Source organism: Canis lupus, chromosome 8, assembly GCF_003254725.2.
Source record: "Canis lupus dingo isolate Sandy chromosome 8, ASM325472v2, whole genome shotgun sequence".
Lineage (NCBI taxonomy): Eukaryota > Metazoa > Chordata > Mammalia > Carnivora > Canidae > Canis > Canis lupus.
The window spans coordinates 6,671,048-6,693,829 of NC_064250.1; the positions used below are offsets into that span (position 1 = coordinate 6,671,048).

The following is a 22,782-nucleotide window of genomic DNA, read 5'->3' on the forward strand; positions in this document are numbered from 1 at the left end:
TGAAAAATTAATTGGATTTGGCTGGGATGAAAACAACCACATTATCAGTGCTAAAAAAACTGGCTTAAGACCATAATTCAAAGCAGAAAAAACCCATCACAGTGTATTCTTAATGAGTTAGACATAGAGAATTAGAACGTTTAGAACAGAAAAGAGATTAAAAGTCAGTAATATTTTTATATGTGTAAGATCTGATATTTCTCTCAGGAGACGAGATAATAAATCCTTTCCACATGATGTCAGAGATAAACAGTTGGAATCCTGGAAATATTTTTGCAAAATGGAAGGTGATGTTCTAAGCAGAATGAATATGGACTGGGTTTTATGATTTGAAGCTTACTGTATGAGAACAGCTTTGCTTAACTAAATATTCTTTACTCTTACACGCTAAGGAGAAACATAAAAGTCTACAAAAAATACGTAAAGAAGATTAAAACTGTAAGTTCTCTAGGTTTCTGCCATGGCATCTCAATATCAGTCTTTTTGTTCATTCTTGAAGATAACTGCTCATGAATGAGCTTGAGAACTACTTACTTAGCTTCTATAGCCAACCAAATAAAATAATAATTAAGATCACCAAATGGACTTTACAATTGGAGAGATACTGTAAAAAAGGATGATGACCAAACCAGTGAACATTAGAAAATGTGATCAGACTACAAATAAAGGATTTTGTTTCTGCATAAGTGCAGACATTTTTCAGAACCATTCCTGGCTATGAATGCTTTGAAACAAGTGAGAGGTTGGATGAGCTGATATTTATGGATTCTTAACATTTTCATTTCTTATAATTCCTGTGCTACTTATTTGACTGGTTGCTGGTGTCTTTCTCACATTCTCTTGATTTACTCTGCATTACAGATTTTCCTGTCTATTGACTCTTGTTTATATTCAGCAAATTGCAGGTATTGGAGGGTAAAAAAAATAAATCAGGGTATTTCCCCTCCTGCACCCCTTCTCGCCTATAGTAGCTTTTCTAGCAGTGACTATGTATCTGTATTAGTTCCTGCTCCTGATAGAAAGCCCTTGTTGCATGTTCCTGTTTCTGGCTGCCAGGCAGGACAATCCTACCTTCCTGTTCTTCTTATACCATTTCCTCTCACTGTTTCTTTTGTCCTAGGAATAGTTGGTGTCTTCCTACTATTGCTAGTATTTGTCATGCTTCATGGCACTCACTCTCAACTTTATCATTTGTATAATCAATTATGTTAAAGTTCCTTTGTATGAAAAAACTAAATGGATTTCTGTTCTTAGAGTTCTCAAAAGTGGTCACATAATTATCTTGTAAGAGAGCAGAATTTCTCTGAAATCAATTTAGGTATGATCTCATACAAAAACAGAAAATTAAGGTTTTCAGATTTCTCAATGTTTCTCCAAGAATTATCATGACATGTTGCACTTTTCGTTGTTAAATGCAATCTAAGCAACTCATATTTTTACTGTTGTTTATGACATTTTACATTCTATCACTTCTTTAACAAATACCTTGGCACTGATCCTCCTTATTTTTTATATTATTTTAGTTTTAAATAGGTGATTTATTTTTTTTATTTTATTTATTTATGATAGCCACACAGTGAGAGAGAGAGAGAGGCAGAGACATAGGCAGAGAGAAAAGCAGGCTCCATGCACTGGGAGCCCGATGTGGGATTCGATCCTGGGTCTCCAGGATCGTGCCCTGGGCCAAAGACAGGCGCTAAACCGCTGCGCCACTCAGGGATCCCTAAATAGGTGATTTAAAAATGTATTGTTGTTGATGAATTAGAATCACAGCTGGGACCTTTCTATTTCCTCTGTGGATCTTAGCTATTTTGAACTAATTGTGGGGGTTTTTTCTGGTGTAACTAATTACTCTGGAAATATCTCTAGACTGAGTGTAAATGCCGGTGTTGAGAAGAAAATTTATAAAGACATTGTATCTTCAATTGAGTTCTATTAAACAATATTTTACTAAACACTAAGTGATTACATTATAGATTCCTTATTACACTGTTCTTGAGATCCCTGCCACAGGCCCACCTTGTAAGCAAGACTGGAAAACATTTACTTCAAGTTATTTAAATGGTTTACTTAAAGGACATACATATAGAAAGCCTTTTTTTTTTTTAATTGTGAAGTTTCATGATTTATTCCTTTGATCTATATGTGGCTCATTACTTTACCCATATTTTAAACATTAATGTTTACCCATATTTTAAACACTAATGTAGTCCACAATATCCTCAAGAGTATAAGAAATCTGGCCTCTGTACTGAGCTGGACTTTGAGTGTAACCCAGTTAGACCCTAGGGAGAGAGTGAATATTAGAAGTAGCATGCACTAAAAAAGAAGTCCATTGGGAGAAGAGCAACATTCTGTTCTGCCTGGATCTGAGCTCAGTGACCCAGATGCAGCTGAGTGACCTTAGAGTTCCCAAAACAATTCCTTAACTTCCAGAGTAAATGGCAGCTGGGACTTCAAACTCAGAAAATCATAGTTTACATGTGCGGAAAATGCTGAAATGTTGGCAAGTCACATAAGGACTGGATGCATACTGAGTGCATTTATACATGTATTTGAAGATTTAAATTTAAAACAAATTAACATATAGTAAGAAAAGCAATCATATACATATGTATATATGCATAGATAGATAAATATCCCAATGTTTAAATCATTTACCTATGAGTTAATCTCAATATATTCTCAGCATTTGAGAATTCTCTCAATATTTTTATGATATATAGTCAGATTCTACAACCAAATATAGCATATGTTGGAAAGCCATAAGGTGCTTCAAGGTGAAATTCAAAGGAAATGAAAGATTCTTCTACATGTTTTTCTCCAAATGGTCAGAGCCCTTCTTTTTGGTACTTATGATTGATTCTTTATTCAGCATTAGAATTCTTCTCAATGTAGTAGCTAAGAATCTCCAGACTTTTCATAAAAAAGTTCTTCAGATATGATATTTCTTTTATAACACAAAAAGAATCAATAAGAGTCAGCTTTTTAGGATTAGAAGATTCACCAAATACTAGAGGGATTTAAAGGAGAGGTTTTGTTCCATTCTGCCTGCCAGAAGGTCAGGTTCAATTTGATGCCACACTTTTGTTTTTGTGGTTATCTTAGAGCTTTCACATAGTTGTAACTCAGAAGTGGAATTCCAAACAGCAAAGGAATAGAAGAAAAAAAAAAAAGTTTCACAGAGTTCTAAAGGCTTCTATGAAGGAAGATTTCTAAAAAAAAATTAAATAAATAAAAATAAATAAATAAAAAGTGAAACTAGGGCAAGAGAGTCTTAGAAGTTTTGGCTTTTGAGTTACAAGCACCACAGGAAAAAATATTTTGTCAATCTTGATCTAAATTTAACAGGCAATATGCAGGTGGTAAAGCATTTTGTCAACTACCTGTGGGTAACGAGGCATCTCTTGACTACATATGAGTTTTCAGATCTCTAATTATATGCCAGAAATTCTGTACTGATTTGAAACTAATATCTGTTATTTTCCTCATTATCAGTGATAGTTCGGTAACTAAAACTTAAGGAGGATTTAACCTACATTTTAAAAAGTGAAATACAATCGTTAAAGTTGTTGTTTTTAATAATTGCCAAGTAATGCATAATCAGATTATTTTCTTGTTACAGGGGTTTATTTAGTGTTCTATTGACCCCTTCGGAATTATATATAGTGTCATATGAAGAGATTTCAATAACAGTGCTTAGATTTGATGTTATTTAAAACTATATTTTTATAACAGCCATATGGCATGACTGTCTCTAGGGAAGTAGCTCTCTCTAATTCTTTTATGAATTGCTATAGTTTAGTGATAATGAAATAATATTATGGTTCTCAGTGCTTTCAGCGAAAGTCAAGATGTCCTATTGACTCAAACAGTAATTTAGTGGTATCTAGATTTATCATTTGTCAGGGTCAACCTTGCTCTACACAGCAGCAATGTTCTGAGATTTTAGTGTAATGATAGCAAAATGCACCACAGAGATACTCTGTTTTAGTTGCTTCAGATCTTACGTGTTCCAAGTAAAAGTTGCTTCCTTTGGGGGTGCCTGGGTGGCTCGGTACTTTTAGTGTCTCATTTTTTATTTCTGCTCAGGTCACGATCTCAGGGTCATGAGATTGAGCCCCACCTGGGGCTCTGTGCTCAATGGGGAGTTGGCTTGAAATTCTGTCTCTCCATCTCCCCCTCTCTTATTTATTTAGTTGAAAGACACAGAGAGAGTGAAAAAGAGAGAGAGAGAAAGAGAGAGAGGGAGCACAAGCGGAGTTAGGGGCAGAGGGAGAAGCAGACTCCTGCTGAGCATTAGTCCCTCCTGATGAGGGACTTGATCCTGGAACTCCAGGATCATGACGTGAGCCCAAAGACAGGCGCTTAACCAACTGAGCCACCCAGGCACCCCATAAATAAATCTTAAGAAAAAAAAAGTTGCTTTCTTCCTCAAATAACTACTCCATCCATAGTGGCTAAGAACACAGCCCCAGAGCCGTACAGCCTGAATTTGAATGCTGGCCCTGCCAAGAGCTAACTAAGTGACCTTTGGCAAATTTCTTGGTGTTTGCAACCTCCGTTTTCTTACTAGTAAACCAGGAATATTGATACAAGCCATCTCCTATTGTTAGGAGGATTAAATTAGTTTATATATTCAAACCAGTATTGCTACTTAGGGAATAATGGTAGTGGTATATACCTTGTCCTCTAAGGCTCTCTACCTCCCTCCCTTATCAAATTATGATCAAGAAGTACTTGTTCTTTTCTTCCTTTCTTTTTTTTTTTTCTTTTTAAAAATCTATCAGATTTGTCTTTTTCATGCCTTCCCCCATTAACTTTGAACTTGGGCTATTACACCTGATGTCTCTGTTCCATCTTTTATACTTCTACACTCCTGGTAGTAAAGTATTTGTGAGATTTCCAAGCTTAAATCTGTTCACTGGTTTCCAACTGATTACAGCAATGGCTGTCAAATTATTCAAAAAAGCTTCATTTAAGTCTTTTATATAAAGAAACTCTTCCATGGGCATTCAATATATACAAAAAAATGAACACTGAAATCCCCTGGTTGTAGTGGGAAGTGGAGGTGGTAATCTTCCCATTCACTCTATTTTACCTCCTCTTAGTCTTCTAGTGGCCATTCGGCTTTGTAACCTATTCACATCCCCACATGGCTACTCCTGTTGCCAAATAATCTTATTTGTGGATTCACAGAACTCACATTGTATATATAACTTATTCTACTTCAGTTTTATGACATTTATTTGCTGGTATTCTGTATTGCTAGTCTTTACTGGAATCCGGAGGCCATCTCCATGGTGCTCAGTGTTCCTACACTGCACTAGTGATGAGGAGGGGGAAGGCCATTTGAGTTAGACCCCTTATGGCCCTGGGCTGGTTCGCTACCCAGGGCACCTGTGGGACTCAGGTCTCCCAGGTGCCTCTCACCTGGAGACTTGCCCAGGATGCCAAGGCTGAGGGTTTCCAGGGTTTCCAGGTTCCTGCGAGGTTTTGACCCCGAGATACTGCGAGATCTGGCCTCAGGGGACTTAGCTACTAGGTTTTGGAGCTGGATGCACGCTGGCTGCCTTTCGTTTTTTCTGTGCTGCGCTGCCTGTGGCCCCAAGCAGCACTCAAGGATGATACTCTGGACCAATCAAAGGAAGGACCAATCTGCTGCCTGCAGATTCAGAGAGGCCAGCTTGTGAACACTTCCCTCCTCACCAATGTCCAGCCCCGGGGATTCCAGGACCTCTAGGTGTGTGTGCATCCGGACCACCCGTCCCCCATCAGCCCTCTTCCTGTAAATAGGGGTTACCTGCACTCTATTTATGATGCCGAGAAGAGCAGGAGGTTTGAGTGAGATGGTGAGACCCCCCCATAGCCCTGTGCCTGGGGAAGGTAAGGGAACCTGTGGGATTCAGGTCCCATAGGTATCTCTTATCACTGAACTTCCTAGCCATACTGGGATTGCAAGGCTTAGAAGTATCTGCAAAGGGCACCTGGGTGGCTCAGCAGTTGAACGTATGCCTTTGGCTCAGGTCTTCATTCCAGGGAGCAGGGATCGAGTCCCACATCGAGCTCCCTGCCAGGAGCCTGCTTCTCCCTCTGCCTCTCTCTGTGTGTGTCTCTTATGAATAAATAAATAAAATATTTTTTAAAAAATTAAAAAGGGGGGATCCCTGGATGGCGCAGCGGTTTAGCGCCTGCCTTTGGCCCAGGGCGCGATCCTGGAGACGCAGGATCGAATCCCACGTCGGGCTCCCAGTGGATGGAGCCTGCTTCTCCCTCTGCCTGTGTCTCTGCCTCTCTCTCTCTCTCTCTCTCTCTGTGTGTGACTATCATAAATAAATAAATAAATAAATAAATAAATAAATAAATTTTTGAAGATAAATAAATAAATAAATAAATAAATAAAAATTAAAGAGGAGTACCTGCAAGACCTGGCTTTGGAGGAATTGGCAACTTGGGCATTGGGGTGGGAGGAGTGGACCTCCCCAGGAAATGTCCACCAGAGGCCCTGTTCATCCCCAGAATTCCCAGACCTGACAGGTGATGGCACGGTGCCTAGATGTAGAGCCACAGAGGCTCACACATGTACTTTTCACTTTTGTCTCCTGGCCCGTGTTTGGCTCATACCCACTGTGGAATAGGGCCCGCCTTTGCTCACCAAACCATCTCCTGAGGTGGTGTTTCTCATATTGATCCATTGGTGAAGGGATCTGAATGATGGTTATCCTTGGGCCATTTATAGACCTCTTGTTTTTATCAGACTAAGGTCCAGTATCTCAGTCATGATTCCCAGTCCAAGATCCCGGGAGATCTGGCTTTGTTATCTCATGAGATCAGGAGTCAGAGGAATGAACTACACTGTTTTGGAGCAAGATGGACCCTTTTATCCCTGTGTATGTACCACAGGCTCCCACCTATGGCCAAAACTGTCAGTAAACCCCTATGTCCCCAACTGGGAGAGGACCCTAGGGAGCCAGACCATTGATCCAGAACACCAAGCATGCCCTCTTTCCTTCCTGCACATTTCCTACCCTCAGCCTTGTCAGATTCTAGGACTCTGTGTACAGGGTAAGCCCCAGCCAAGCAGGCTATCTTTCTGGAGCTAGCGTTTTCTTGAACTGCACATGTGGTGCAATGAGAGAGTGCACTTTGGTTAGTTCCCTTGTGAATCTGTGCTGGGAAGAGATGGCCTCTGTGGGAGATAGGTCCTCCAGGTGTTTCCCATCAGTGGTCTTCCTCGCTAAGTAGTTCCATTTCAGTGGAATAGGAAATGTGTTTGGGGACAGGGCGGTCCTTGGCCAAAAACAAACAAACAAACAAACAAACAAACAAATAAAAAGTGGACTCTGCATTTGAGAACATTCATGGAGTTTACCTTTAATATACTCCTTGAAACTTCTAGCATATAATTATGTATACAATAGATGCTTAATAATATGTGAACAATAGATCAGTCATGCTTCACATCTGTTTTCTGTTCTCACTTAGGCCAAGAGTTGCCCTGTGTCTTTTTCATAACCCATACCCTCCCTTGTGTTTCTTGGCCTTGAAATGCCTTCCCAGAGTTGTAACCCCTCTGGTCTGCCTTTCATTCTTGGATGCTGGGTTCCTAGGAATATCTTCAGTCTGACATTAAACAGTGTAATGCCTGGTATATTAGTTTTCTATGATTGCTGTGACAGATTACTACAGACTTTGGGACTTTAAATAACCCAATCTATTATCTTATAGTTCTGTAGGTTAGAAGTTCAACTTGGGTCTCAGTGGGCTAAAATCAAGGTAATGGCTACATTCCCTCATAGAGGGTCTAGGGGAAAGTCTATATCTGTACCTTTTGTAGCTTTTAGAGGCCATCCACAGATTCATTGACTCATAGCTGACTTTCTCCACCTGAAAGCCAGAATTAGAAGGTGAGTCCCTCTCAGATCTCATCATTCTGATCTCTTCTATTTCCTTTTTCTATTACAAAGGACCCTTACATTGGGCTCACTTAGGTAATCCAGGATAGTCTCCCCATCCCATACTCTTTAATTTAAGCATAACTGCACAGCCCCTTTTATAATGTAGGTGACATATTTACAGGTTCCAGGGATTAGGATGTGGACATCTTTGGGGGCCATTATTTTGCCCACTGCTCCTGGAACTGTTTACTAGAATGATGTTTGACAATAATACTTTGCACTTTCATAATATGTGTACCGTTTTCAAATTCCCTTTTTCTTATTTAATCTACATAATAATTGGCAAGGCTATTTCTCACATTTCTCACATAATTTTCCTTACATTGGTCTTAAAACTTTACCTTCTATATCTAGGATCATATAGATAGTTGTAAATATATATATATGAGTCTCCACTATATTATAACTTGAAGGTATAGATTCTATTTCATTAATTTCCAGACAACCTATAGCTTATAGTTTGTTTTCATTAAATTGGTGACTGAAGAAACTGAGGTTCAAAGGGATTATGTGACTTATCCAAACCAGGGCTTAAAATTATTGAAGCTACAGTTAATACTCAGATCTTTTGAATTACATATAAATCAAAATTCCTTCCAATTTACTCAGTGCTAAAAATGTATTGGTTGACCACATATCTTCTTCATGGTGTTTTTATATGGATTCGAAAAGGTATATTTATAAATACATTGGGAATGTATAGTGATATATGTTGCAGATCATTATTATGATCATTTTAATGTAAATTTCCCAGGATTGAAAAATTTCCCAGAAAGAAATGAAGGTGTTTGACAAGGAAAGGTATAGCAAAATCTTCAACACAAAAAACATTTGTGGATTGTTTCAGAATAGATTTCTATTTCTGTCAGCATCAAATGTACCAAAGTAGTATTCATTTATGCATAAAAATATCTGATGTAAGTAAATAAGTAATCAAGAAAATTAAGGATTCAAAAGTTTTTTTGTTGTTGTTGTTCTATCTGCTAATTTGATGATATTGAAGAAACAAATAATGTTAGGGAAGCATGGAGTCTTAAGGAAGAATGTAGATTTAGAAAAATTGAGGATGGGATGGCTTTAATACACTTACTGTAGCTGACAATTGAGAAGAGGGAAACCTTCATATTAAGGATACTATTTCCATTTAGTCTTTGTGTGTACACATCCATGAATTCTGAGCTAAAGAAGGCATAATTTGAGGTGTGAAATTTGTGGAGAAGATCTAGATTAGAATTACGACAACTTTGGTATTAGTGACTTCATGGTCGCTTGGAACCAGCTGGTTACCATACCTTTTATTTTGTCTGTATTTCATTTTTAATCCCACAGAACAGTCACACTCTGAAGAAGTGTATGCTTTTTCTGCAGACAAATAAGACTAGGCTTCATTTGAGGGAGATTTGTCTCTGGAGCTTCAATGAACCTTGTGTTTTTCATCAGGATTCTATGAAGACCTATTAGGGCCTAGGAGACAACAAATTGGCATAATGACTTGAGGCTCTGCTTTTTACAGCAAGGAAATGGCTCAGTGTTCACCTGTTGGGAAGGATAAAATGTCTTTGGTGTTGAAAAGAAAAGGGGAAAAAAAAAACCCTCTTAAGTTTGCGTAATATGCCACTAAAACAAGGTGATGGAATATCTTCAATCTTGTATAACACACACACATTCTTTGCTTGACCTGACTTTACTGACTTTCAACTTAACTTGCTTCCTAATTCTGCCAGTGCAAAAGAGTTCATCCTCAGTTAGGTTTTCTAAGTCCCTAAAACTCTTGGGGAATTTTATATCTAATACGTAAGAATATCCATTGGATGTATTTAATGAAAGTCTGTAGTTAGAGTTTGATACATAAAGCACATTTTTCCCCTCCTCAGGAAATGATCCAGTATTGACACAAAGTAGCTCTCCAGGGTTAATCTTCTGGGAAGTTCTGAGAGATTAAGACTTCATCAATGATAGCATGCCATTAGGATATGACTTTAATAGAATAACCATAATTGAAAAGCCATTGTCTTAATATGTTTAGAACAAACCAATGCATTGAAATCTTATTTCTTTTTATTTCTCTCTTATGCCAAGAAATGGCATATAAATCTGCATGGGCCACTGCAAATCATTTTCAAGAGAAACAACATGGAGGGACACCTATCAAGCAGAATTTAAGATCAGGAATGCAACTTTTATGAACTTAGTAATGTCATCATTTGTTTGAAACTAAGTTGTTCATTTTCTGTTGCATAGATTTTATTCTGACCTTAATGAGAAAATAGCATATTCCTCTGTGTGTGTGTGTTTTCTTCTCTGCAGCTGTAATATAAAAAAAGCATAAATCAAAGCTGTTTTGACAGATGAACAACACAATTTTGAAACAGGATAGAAATTAAAAAAAAAAAAAGACTGACTAGCTGATAAAAGATGAGTCAAACTAGGAGGATTGATGTTAGAGCTGAAGGCACCATTAGAGATTAGATGCTCATTGGCTTTTCAGCAAGCCTGGTGACTCATTCTACATAAATGAAGTTTGTGATATGTAATGAAAAGCTTTCTATCTTCACTGCAAGCAAATTAGCAGGTATTTTGTGGCAGGAATGTTAATGTTATCTTGCATTTGTTTCTGAGCAGGAACACATTAACAGCACAGGTTTGAAAAGAATTTCACTTTTATAACATCGGGTGCCGGCGGTATTAGAACAAGGTCACCTCTGTAAAGTAATGAGGGAAAATTAGGTTATAAACATGCAGTGCCTAAAAATATACTCAGTTTTCTCTGCAGAGTGAATGCCATATAAGATCGCCCCAAATTGCTAATTTTCTTTTACTTCAGATTACACTCAGACCCCAAACCGAATCCAAAGAGTTAAATAATAAAGCAGGATAGAGTGGAGGGCTGTTACTGAGCCTCAAAATGGGCAGTCTATCCAAAACAATGTTCACATTGTTCACATATCTGCATATATACGCAACTTGTTTCACAATTTATAAATCAGGACATTTGGAATGTTTTATGGAATAAACCATAAAGGTTCACATTATTGGGAAAAATAGAAAAAGGAAAATTGAAAAAAGGTAAAACATCTATTTTGGATAACACTATAACTTAAGACAAAGTCGAGTGGTTGCTGAGAATACTATCAAGATTAAGACAGATGAGCTAGAAGACAAAAATGACAATAAAGTTTGTGAAAAGTAGAGCAATGGGAGTGCAAATAATTCTGTTCCTTTTATGAATGCATATAAAAGTAATGTGTATGCAGAAGGCCCACCAGATCTGGATAATCAGGTTTTGGACAGGATATCATCTTCAAGGGTGGACCATTATGGCACCAATGACCTGAGTTTCAAGACTTGGATAATCATACTTGCAGCTTTTTTCTGGACTAGAAAGAAACATGCTGATATAGTTCCTCATCTTGCCCTAAATATACACCCGCTTGCCTAACCTCCTATCTCCTGGGCCATGTTTTCTGCCTTATTATTTATTTTTTCAACGAAAAGCTTGTTGCGATCCTCTTCATTTTGCCCAAATATGGTGAGACTATAGGGTGATTAAAATATAAGAAACCAATACTGGCCTCTAACTACAAAAATCCTTCAGAGTAATATAACAACTTAATTAAGCAATTAACTATAAGTAGAAAGGTGAAAGAAAGAGTATTTGGAATAGCAGTTAATAAAATTTTTGTGCAATTAAAATTTTATTTTGGTAAGAATTTAATTGTAAATGAAAATGCACTGCTGGTTATGGTAGCCACTTCTTAAGAAGATATAAATCAGGTCAGTTACTGATTGGTACTGACTATACCCAATCTCACTTAGTGTGTCTGGCATCTAGCAGATAAAATTTGTTTGCCTAGTAAAGGATTAAAACATCTCATCTAAACTTTTTATGTTACAGGCAAAAATCTGAGATTTGGAAAGATGAAATGACTTGCCCAAATTCACAAGGTAATTACTGGCAGACTCACTTGAACCTAGTATCTTTAGATTCTTGTTTTGTTAAAAACCAAACCAAGCAGCCAAACAAACAAAAAACAATATTATTGACTAGTGTAGCCTACTTCTCAACCCTGCCTGATTGTTGGTATTACTAATGTCCAGGCACTACCCCAGGACAGTATCTCTGGGGGTAAGTTGCACCATGCATATAACTCTTCTCAAGTGATGTCATGCAAAGCCAGGACTGAGAAATACTCAGCCATTTGGATATTCCATTAGAAAATGTTGCAATTCCTTTAGCCCAGGACTACAGTGCTATTTTGTGCAAGGTAATTTTGAGAGGAAAAACAGGAAGGTCTACTTAATTATTAGCATAGAAAGTACCCTATGTATGTCTTTAATGTTTTTGACATGTATTCAGTTAACAGCAGGGCATGTATCAGGGAAAGAGCCAGTGTTAAGGTAACATAGATCTCATTTTTGAAGCAATCTTTAAAATGAGAGGTCTGGCAAGATGAAACTCAGAAAATAAATCAATGCTTGTCTAAAGGTTATAGAGTAACTTGGGAACTATTTGAGCTCTAGTGATTACAAGATCAGAAGATTAAAAAATAACCCTGAGGGTGTGCTTTAGGAACCATTCCCTCCGAAGATATATGGGAGATTTATGATTGAGTTGAAATAATTTTTGATTGGAAATAATTCCAACCCACGAAGAACATGAGAGTAAAGCCGAAATAGTGGAAGGAACATTGCCAGAATATGTTTATTCACATTGTAAAGTCTGAACCATTTACCATTGAAAGAATAAGAACCACCTAATAAATTAATACAACTAATGGGAAGCCTAGCAATCAAACAACTGCTAACTATAATTAAGACAGTTGTAAGAGATGGGATCAGACTACAAAGAAGATCAAGGTAGTCCTCAAACTCAAGTGTAGATATTACTCAAATATGACAAATGTTTAAAAAGTTACGTAGCAAAAGAAGAAATAATTGACAATCTGATGCTATAATAGGTTGTTAGTTAAAAAGTCTTTATAGGGTCAAATGAATATTTTAAAAAAATAAATACTTTTGGGAGTTCAGAGGTAAAGAAAACAAAGGCAAATAACGGATTACCAGATAAGATCTAAATACCTTAACATGGAGAATATAGGTCCTTATTTACCTTTCCCTTGCCTGCTCTTCTAGTCTTCTTGTTCAGTGCTTCCAACACAGTGTAGCTCTTAATGCTACATTATGGGGAGGTGGGGGGTGAGAAAGGATAATAAGTATTGAAACTGGCCTTTCTCACCTAGCGTTCCCTAGCTTTTTTTTTTTTTTAATAAATTTATTTTTTATTGGTGTTCAATTTGCCAACATATAGAATAACACCCAGTGCTCATCCCATCAAGTGCCCACCTCAGTGCCTGTCACCCAGTCACCCTCACCTCCCACCCACCTCCCCTTCCCCCACCCACCTCCCCTTCCCCCACCCCTAGTTCGTTTCCCAGAGTTAGGAGTCTTTCATGTTCTGTCTCCTTTTCTGATATTTCCCACTCATTTTTTCTCCTTTCCCCTTTATTCCCTGTCACTATTTTTTATATTCCCCAAATGAATGAGAACATATAATGTTTGTCCTTCTCCGATTGACTTATTTCACTCCGCATACTACCCTCCAGTTCCATCCACGTCGAAGCAAATGGTGGGTATTTGTCGTTTCTAATGGCTGAGGAATATTCCATTGTATACATAGACCACATCTTCTTGATCCATTCATCTTTCGATGGACACCGAGGCTCCTTCCACAGTTTGGCTATCGTGGCCATTGCTGCTAGAAACATCGGGGTGCAGGGTCCCGGCGTTTCACTGCATCTGTATCTTTGGAGTAAATCCCCAGCAGTGCAATTGCTGGGTCGTAGGGCAGGTCTATTTTTAAGTCTTTGAGGAACCTCCACACAGTTTTCCAGAGTGGCTGCACCAGTTCACTTTCCCACCAACAGTGCAAGAGGGTTCCCCTTTCTCCACATCCTCTCCAACATTTGTTGTTTCCTGCCTTGTTAATTTTCCCCATTCTCACTGTGTGAGGTCTTCCCTAGCTTTATATAAGAGAAAAGACGCACATGGCTGGCTGCCTTTCTATTCATTATATTTAACCAATAAAATTTTGTTGCCCCTCTTGTTTGATTAAAAACTTCCTCTATTAATATGAGATTATGGTTGCTAACTTAACTTATTGTGGTAATCACTTCACAATATATAAAATTATATATATATATAATATAATGTAATTCAAACTATTATTTAGGTAGTTATTTAAAAAAATTTCAGAATTTGGTCCTTTATTTTTTTATTTTTATTTTAAGATTTTATTTATTTATTCATGAGAGACACACAGAGAGAGAGAGAGAGAGAGAGAGAGGCAGAGGGAGAAGCAGGTTCCCTGCAAGAAGTCCGACATGGGACTCAATCCTGGGACTCCAGGATCATGCCCTGGGCTGAAGACAGTGCTAAACTGCTGAGCCACCCAGGCTGTCCAGAATTTGGTCCTTTAAAGAGGAATCCTGCAAAACATAATGGTGAATAGAAAGGAATATAATGTGGTAATATAATTTAGGTACTGCAATACATGGCTTTTTATTTGCTAATTCATTAATTTAGTCAGTCCACAAAAGTAAGTGGAACACAATAAATAGGTACTACTATGAGCCAGGCCTCATGATGGCTCTAGGGTAAGATGAAACTCTTAAGATTTGATCTCTCACTGAAAGGGGCAATAATGTGATTGGGAATAATGTAGGCCCAAAACTAAGTAAAATGCAAGCTCTACTATTAGTGTCATAGGAGAGGTAAAAATACTCAGCATTTCTCAAACCTGGTCTTCTTCCAGTGTTCCTTATTAGAGAGTATAGGACTATTCATTCCGTTCGTTAAGTCAGATATATAGGAGGCAATATGGATGTCCCACTGCACTGCAACCTCACTACTTAGCCATTGGCAAGTTATTGACAATTTATATTCAAAGATTATTTCTATTCTTATGACTTTGCTCCATCTCCTGTGTTTCTGCTCAAATTAAACTTAGGTTCATCTCTCACCCACACTGCTGTAGTTTCTACCTAACTAGTTTCCCTACATATGCTTCAATAAGAGAGATCTTTTCTTTTCTTTCTTTAAATATTTTATTTATTTCTTCATGAGAGACACACACAGAGAGGCAAAGACATAGGCAGAGGGAGAAGCAGCCTCCCTGTGAGGATCCTGATTTGGGACTTGGTTCCAGGACCCCAGGATCATGACCTGAGTGAAGGCAGACACTCAACCACTGAGCCACCCAGGTGCTCCAAGAGAGATCTTTTCAAAATGCAGATGGATCATACTAAACTTCACGTAGGCAGAGAATTTGTCACTACAGTTCATTATATCTGTAGTAATTAATGTTGTGTTGGATACAAAGGAGATGCTCAATAAATAATCTCAATAAATAAATAAATTTTAAAGTTGGGGGAAATAGTTTGATGCAAGAGTTCTCAATATTGTGAAATTTTAACTCAACTGAGAGAGGCTAGTCCGCTCATCCTAAAGGGTATTGATCACACAGAGAGGCTTCCAGACCTGAGAAGAGCTGGCAAAATGCCATTAATGGTTCATAATGTCCTAAGTATATATACTTATTTTATAGATATGTGAATTTGTAGAAAAGTCTATGAGGACAATATTTTCTATGTAAATTTTTATGCAAGTTTTTATTAAAATCCACCTAAAGTGAAATGAATGAAATTATGTCACTAAGAATGTAATTGGTACTGCATTAAACCCCTAGTAAAGCAAAAAAAAAAAAAAAAAAAAAAAAAAAAAAAAAACAGTTTTTTTATATTTATAGCATAGCAGTTCTTTACAACTTGGCCATTTATTATTTATTCCCCTTTTCCCTTCCAAATAGCACCCCTGACTTCCCTCAGTAATCCACTCTTGCTCTACTTTCAGCCCTTGCTTATTTGTTGGTAATTGACTCCTTTCTGACTTTTGAAATTAGACACTACATTCTCTTGGCCAGAATAATTGTTGGGGGGGCAGGGGCATGTCACCTGACACAGTCAGAACTAATGAGTTGTAATCAGAGATCTCCTGGGACTATGGAACTTGCATTCACGAGATATGAAGCTGAAGCCATTGCATCCATTTTGGCACTATAAGGGGAATTCCTATCAAAGAATGAAGCCAACACAAAGATCACAGAGCTAAGTATTTGAGAGAGAGATCAGATCCTGGTAACATTAACGTGAGCCCCAGGATCAGGGCAGACATGAACAAGGGCTATTCTGTAGGTGAGCTAATCGAGTCCTTTTTTGAATAGATTTGTTTGGGTTTTTCAGTCACTGATTAACAAGAGAGAGAGCCCAAACTGGTAATATCAGCAGCTTCTATATTCCCTAGTGGCTGCAATGTAACAGTTCATCTGAGGCAATTGGTTTCCGCCTTGAAATACGAGAGATTGTCTTCTGGCCTGGGACATGGTTTCTTAGTGAGTCAGATAGACTAAAGAAGTGTGAGCTGTAAGCACAGAAAGTAAACTAGCCTCTGCTGTGCAGACTCTGCCGTGGCATGTATCTGGTTTCACTGATAATAGGATGCACCTGTTACTGAGAACCTTTTCACAGCCAAAAAGACGTCCAAAGTGAAGCCCAAGACAAAAAAAGTGACAAAAATCCAGACTGACAAAGCGTAGTGCTGCTTAACAGAAACTGTTGATTTTATGACCTTTACTGAGTAAACACTCAAAGTAGGGCCTCCATGCACATTCAACAACCATGTGGGAAACAGAGAGAGGTTTTACAGCAAAAGGAATATAATATTTTATAATGCATTTTAGGTAGAAATACAACCTCCTTTTTATTCTATAATTATTCTTCCTTTTATTATTTATCCATTGAATATTTTCGTTGCTCCTGTAAGGAAAGAAGGGCCACCTTGGGGCAGTCCATACTGTGACATGAGGACCAGAGGAAGGTAAGAACTTGGCAGCCTATCAGCTAATCCTAGCCAGCTCTCTGCCACTTAAAATGGTGAAAAGATGAACACAGCAGTTTTGTCACCATATCTGCTTGTACATGATTGTTTATGTGTGAAATGGTGTCTAGAGGGTGCCTTTTGATCAAAGGAACTTAGGCCACTAGCGGATAAGGAAGAAACATCAGGCTGGTAAAAGAATAGAAGCCAGAAGCTTGGCTGCTTAACTTGTGCATCATGGTGCAATCCTTTCTTTGAGAAGCTCCTGACAATACATCCTCCAGACTGCTATCTGCTCCACCTTTGGAAACCAAATATCTGACCGTGTATTGGGAATGAATGAGGTGGCAGACATTATTGCTGTCCTCAAGGGTCTTATTCTTGAACTATAAATGCTAATCCAAAATAATCTGGGCCAAAGTCCAATGAGAGACCAAAGAAACGCGATATAAAACCAGGAAGGGGAATGTTTCAACTGAGAGATTTTTCATAAAAGAGGTGACATCTAAACTGTGACTTAAAAAAAATTTTTTTAAACTTACCTGTGACTTAAAGGAAGGCTAAGGATTAAATATGTTGAGAAGAGAGAAGAGGGTTTCTGGGTTGAATCCTCGTATAAACAAAGCTCAGGAGAAAATAAGTGAAGTGTTTGTCGATGGAGACGGTAAAGAAAAGAATTTGTGAAATAATACGTCCTTACCAAATCTATTAGGGATCTTTTGGAGAGAATTACATAATGTTTTTCTGTTATAATTTAACCTCATAGCAATAATTTCTTGTAAATATATTACCTGAGGGAAAATATATGTTTTAATTCACACTTGGATATTTTTAGAAATTAAAAAAAATATATGGAGTTAGCTTATCATTTTTGATGATCTGTAAAACTTACTAGACCCAGAGGAATTCCAATTATTCTATTAAATTACTCTATAATTGAAATAACATCTCCACTCTCAATAAAACAGGTTCTAATGTCCAAAGCAGTGTGTGAGCTATTGCTGAGTGTCTTAATGGCTCCTATGTTTGCCTACATACTCTCATACTAGTCTCCAACTAATTACTTTATAAAGCACTTTGGGATAATTTGGTTGTGAATAGTATTGTATAAAGCAAACACATTTCTTTTCTCAAATAGTGGCTCATGTTGGGAGCTGAAGAACTACAAGTGCTTTTTTTTTTCCTTAGCAGTAGATATTTTATGTTATGCATACATGCATTTTCAGGTCCTCTTTTAGAATGACGTGTTTTCAGGATAGGGCATAAAGACTTTATGTAATATAATTAGTGCATCTATTCCTGCTGACATTGCTATGACACAAAATATTTATTGTGTTCTAAAGTGTTTTATTAATGAATATGAATTATTTTATAAATATTTCTCATGAAATACTTGTCCCTTTAATATTTATTACATTTACATGCAACAAACTTTCAAATAAAGGAAAAATCATCTCTCACAAAATAAATATCAACAATCTAAATTTTCTGAAAATTAAAAAAAATTATAACTAATGAACTGTATCTCGTCATATGCTTTCTTGAAGAATTAGTGGCATTATACCAGATTTAACCATCCCTTTACTGATAATCTTCTTTTCCCAAGTGCTGGAAATTGGATTTAGAATGTGTGCCTGGAATTGGCTGTTGTGCACATGCACTAGGAAATAGTTGTGTCCCTACAACTGTATGGCATCTGTGGAACCTACTCCGGTTCTGGATTAGTTGTGATCTGTTCCAGTCACTTCTGTGTGACTGCTATTTCCTAGAAACCACTCTTTCATTACTACTATTCTGTATTTTGACTTTGACTTCAACTTCCTATGGAAAAATTATGATTCATAATTTGCAAGAAATATGTGCAGCGTTTCCTTAAGTGTAACAGGATCTACTAATAAAGGCCTGGTAATATTATCTATCTACAAACAAACCTAGGCTTTGAGTAGTAAAGAAATAAAAGTAGAATATAAATTGTGCCCTTTAAATGAAATGGTCATTACTTATGTTCACTGATCAAAATGTGTATGCATATACATGTCTTCCTCCTCTGAATGACATATTTGAGAATCTCCATGCACTGTGAGTCCATTTGGAGATGGAATTAACATTTAGTCCCTTTGATAACCACTAACTGCCTAAATGAAGTTTAATGATCCTTTGTGAGTTATTAGTGGATTGTTCCATGGTGCAATATAGTTAGTGAAATCTCACAGTGGTGTAGTAACTGTATCCAAAGGAATCTGGAAATTGATGCATCTCTGTGAAAGGAAGTGATATCTTTATTCTTCCCATTATGTTCTTTTTTTTGTTTTTATATGTACCTACCACTATTTAGAAAATATGACTATATTACCTGAATTTTAAGTGGACTGCTCCATGTGAATTATTTCAGAATATGTTTATATTATTCTGGAGAATAATTATACAGAATTCTTAATTGTCTTGTGTACTTGGTGTTAAAACCCCTTAAGATTAAAATTTTAAAATGCAGTTTCATTTTATGAGGTTTTACATTTGTGGTGGTAAGGGAATTCTCAATGATGTTTCTCCAGCAGCAATCTGTATTTGGGTACATTGCAAATATATGGTAACTGGTATTGAGAGCCATTTGTTGACATCAGATTGTACACAAATCAAGTGCTGACACCAGCCAAATAAGAGCTGTGTACATGGTTTGGGAATGAGGTGTCATCATGAGCCAATGAAATTACATGTCACCATGAACTATGTTCAGAGGGATTCACTTATAATGACTGTGGTTATCCTTGAACATCTTGATTTGGAAACATGAAATTTCAAGGGATGCTTTTATTGCTATGTATTGCTAAAAATTTGGCTATTGATAAATAACAAAACATGCTAAAGTTAGGACAATCAAAGTCAGTGAATTAAAAGAGAAAGTTCAAGGGTTCTCTTCATTCATTATCCAATAGCCTAGAGACTGAACTGCAGTGTTGAGAGGCGAGTTGGGATTTTAACTCAGTATGACAATATGGCAAATGTCCAGACCATGATCACAAAACAGCTGTTTTCCTCCATAACAGGGTGAATTATAGTGCATAGTGGAGCCAAGAAACCTCTCAGCATTTGTGCAAAAGGTTCTTTTGCCAGCCAGGGAGTAAGCATCAACAAGCACTGGCTTTGGAAGTGCTGGCAACTATTTGACTGTTTGCCCATGACAGAAGTTTTCCCCATGAGAAGTTTTTTAAATGTTTCCTTAAGGATTTAAAATGATGAGGAGGAATAGAGCATCATAAGTGAAAACGTGGATGGCATTTTTATAAAAAGCGTTTTTTTGAGGGAGTTCTTATGTGATCTAAATGTGGTACTCAGATAACACATGAGATAATGAGATTAACATCATTAATACATGAAATATGTTACATTAATATAATCAAATCTGAATACTAGGAAACCATTAGGAGATATCATCATCAAAGTAAAAAAGTCTGGAGCCCACATGAAGTTACACTTCATCTCTGAGAAGGAGACTCAATGGCTTTCCATAAAATAGTAAGATCCAGAGATCATGCTGATCACACTCCAGAAACTTAAAAAAAAAAAAAATAGCCAAATCAAAGGATTTGTTTACTTAATTGTAGGAAGTTTCAAAGAATGGGGAAATGGAGACTTTTAACTGTGGAGAAAATATTCTTCCTATAGAAAAATCTGAAGGAAAGCTAAGAATATGACTTCAAGTGGAGAGTACTCGAAGGTCAGTATTATGCCTTTCCTTTTGGTAAAGTCTGGACTGAGGTCTCCTGGAGCAGAAGTAGTGGATTGTATTTTGTATCCTCAGTCACAGTGCCCAGTTTACTTGAATTGACTTTTCTAAGAATATATAGTTCTTTCTCATAACTATTTTCAATTTGTAGAATTGACACAGAATCTCAAGGCAAAACTCTAATAAAAATAGAATTAATATGAACAGCATTCTTCTTGATAATCTTTTCTTCTAACCTGTAGTTGTCATCTGTGAAAGTTTTCAAAGGTGTACATGGCTAGTCTTCACCCTCTGGACATTCTAATTCAGAAATTTGGAGATGGGATGAGATTTCTTTATTTTAAAAAGGTTCATGGGGGATCCCTGGGTGGCGCAGCGGTTTGGCGCCTGCCTTTGGCCCAGGGCACGATCCTGGAGACCCGGGATCGAATCCCACGTCGGGCTCCTGGTGCATGGAGCCTGCTTCTCCCTCTGCCTATGTCTCTGCCTCTCTCTCTCTCTCTGTGTGACTATCATAAATAAAAATAAAAAAAATAAAAAAAAAAGGTTCATGGGATTTCAAGGTATTAAATGATCACTGAATTGCAAGGATTACGTATTTTCCTTTGAGAACTCAAGCTTCTTATGAGTAACGATGGGTTTTGTGTGCCAGTGCTTTGCCTTCTGTAAGAACATGTTGCAACTCCATCGAAGCCAAGCCACACCTAGCCAAAAACAACTGTAGACAGCCTGTGCTCATTTTATCCCACATTTACAAATGCACTTCAAAACCAGTCTTGACTGCTCTGCTGTACTCTTGCTCTGTTCATCTGACAACCCTTTTCAGTGTAGCCTCTCAGTTCAGCGAAGTTTGCATATCCTGGCTGGTCACTCTATATTCCTCTTGTAGCTATAGTACATTTTATCTTTCCTGGTTAGATAATTCTGGGAATGCTGTCTAAGTAACAGACTCCTTTGTTTAGTTTTCTTGGATGCTTATGGAATTAAGAGCAAGGTGTGTTACTGTTTTTCTCTTGCTGCTTTTAAAATTCTCTCCTTGTTTTTAACTTTTGACATTTTAATTATTATGTGTATTGATATGACCCTCTTTTGGTCCATCTTATTGGGAACTCTTTGAGCTTCCTGGATCTGGATGTCTATTTCCCTCCCAGGTTAGGGAAATGTTCAGCTCTTATTTTCTTAAATAAGGTTTTGGCTCCTATCTTTCATTCTTCTCCTTCTGGGAGCCCTATACTGTGAATGTCAGTCCATTTGATGTTGTCCTCTAAATCCCTTAAGTTATCTTCACTTTTTTATTCTCTTTTCTTTCTGCTGCTCTGATTGGGTCAGTTCCACTGCCTTGTCTTCAAGTTGAAAAATCATTTCTTCTGCTTCATCTAATCTGATGTAAGCCTTGTAGTGTATTTTTCAGCTTGGTTATCCTTTAGCTTTGTGACTTCTGTTTGGTACTGTCTTGTATTTTCCATCTGTATGCTGAACTTCTCACTATTCATCCCTCTTCTCTCTAGTATAGTAAGCATCATTATGACTATTACTTTAAACTCTTTTTCAGATAAATTACTTACTTCCATTTCATTAATTTTTTTCTGAGGTTTTGTTTTGTTTTGTTTACGTTTTTTCTGAGGTTTTTATCTTGTTCTTTCATTTGAAACATTCTTCTGTTTCTTCATATTGCTTGACTTTGTTAGTTTCTATACAGTGGATGACACAGCTGCTCTCACACTCTTGAAGAAGTGGCCTCATGAAACTTGCCGTTCAATCCTGCTCAGATCTTTGTCATCTCTCAAATTTTTGTGTTTTTCCAAATAGCCTAATATATTTTTAATAGCTCCCAGTAGTTGAGAATGTGCCAAGACCTATCATTGTCCCTGAGGGGAGGATCTCAGCATCTAGATTGAGTTTGTTTGGAAGCCAGACTCTCACACAGCAGCTTTTAAAAGTATGCTAGTAGGTCCCACAGTGGGACCACAAGCATAAGTCCAGCTGGCCATCAGAGTCACGCAATCTGGCAGTGTCCTCTGGATAGCATTTGTATAAATCAAGGCTCCAGATAAGTATATGAGCTCTTTTCTAGGAGATACAAGTGAATTAGAACAAGGTAGAGGGAGAGCACTAAAATGGTACCCACAGCCTGTATTCTTTAAAGTTGCTCCATAGGCCATTAGATGT

At 37.4% G+C, this 22,782-nt stretch overlaps 1 long non-coding RNA gene across 1 annotated transcript in view; it reads left to right on the forward strand.

Annotated features, from left to right (window-relative positions):
* LOC118355574 (uncharacterized) overlaps positions 1-17,207 on the forward strand; it is a 55,501-nt gene extending 38,294 nt beyond the window's left edge. Inside the window, exons 3-4 of the long non-coding RNA XR_007412224.1 lie at positions 11,854-11,903; positions 16,836-17,207. This is a non-coding gene — a long non-coding RNA (uncharacterized LOC118355574). The remainder of the gene's footprint in view (positions 1-11,853; positions 11,904-16,835) is intronic.
* The last annotated feature ends 5,575 nt before the right edge of the window (positions 17,208-22,782 follow it).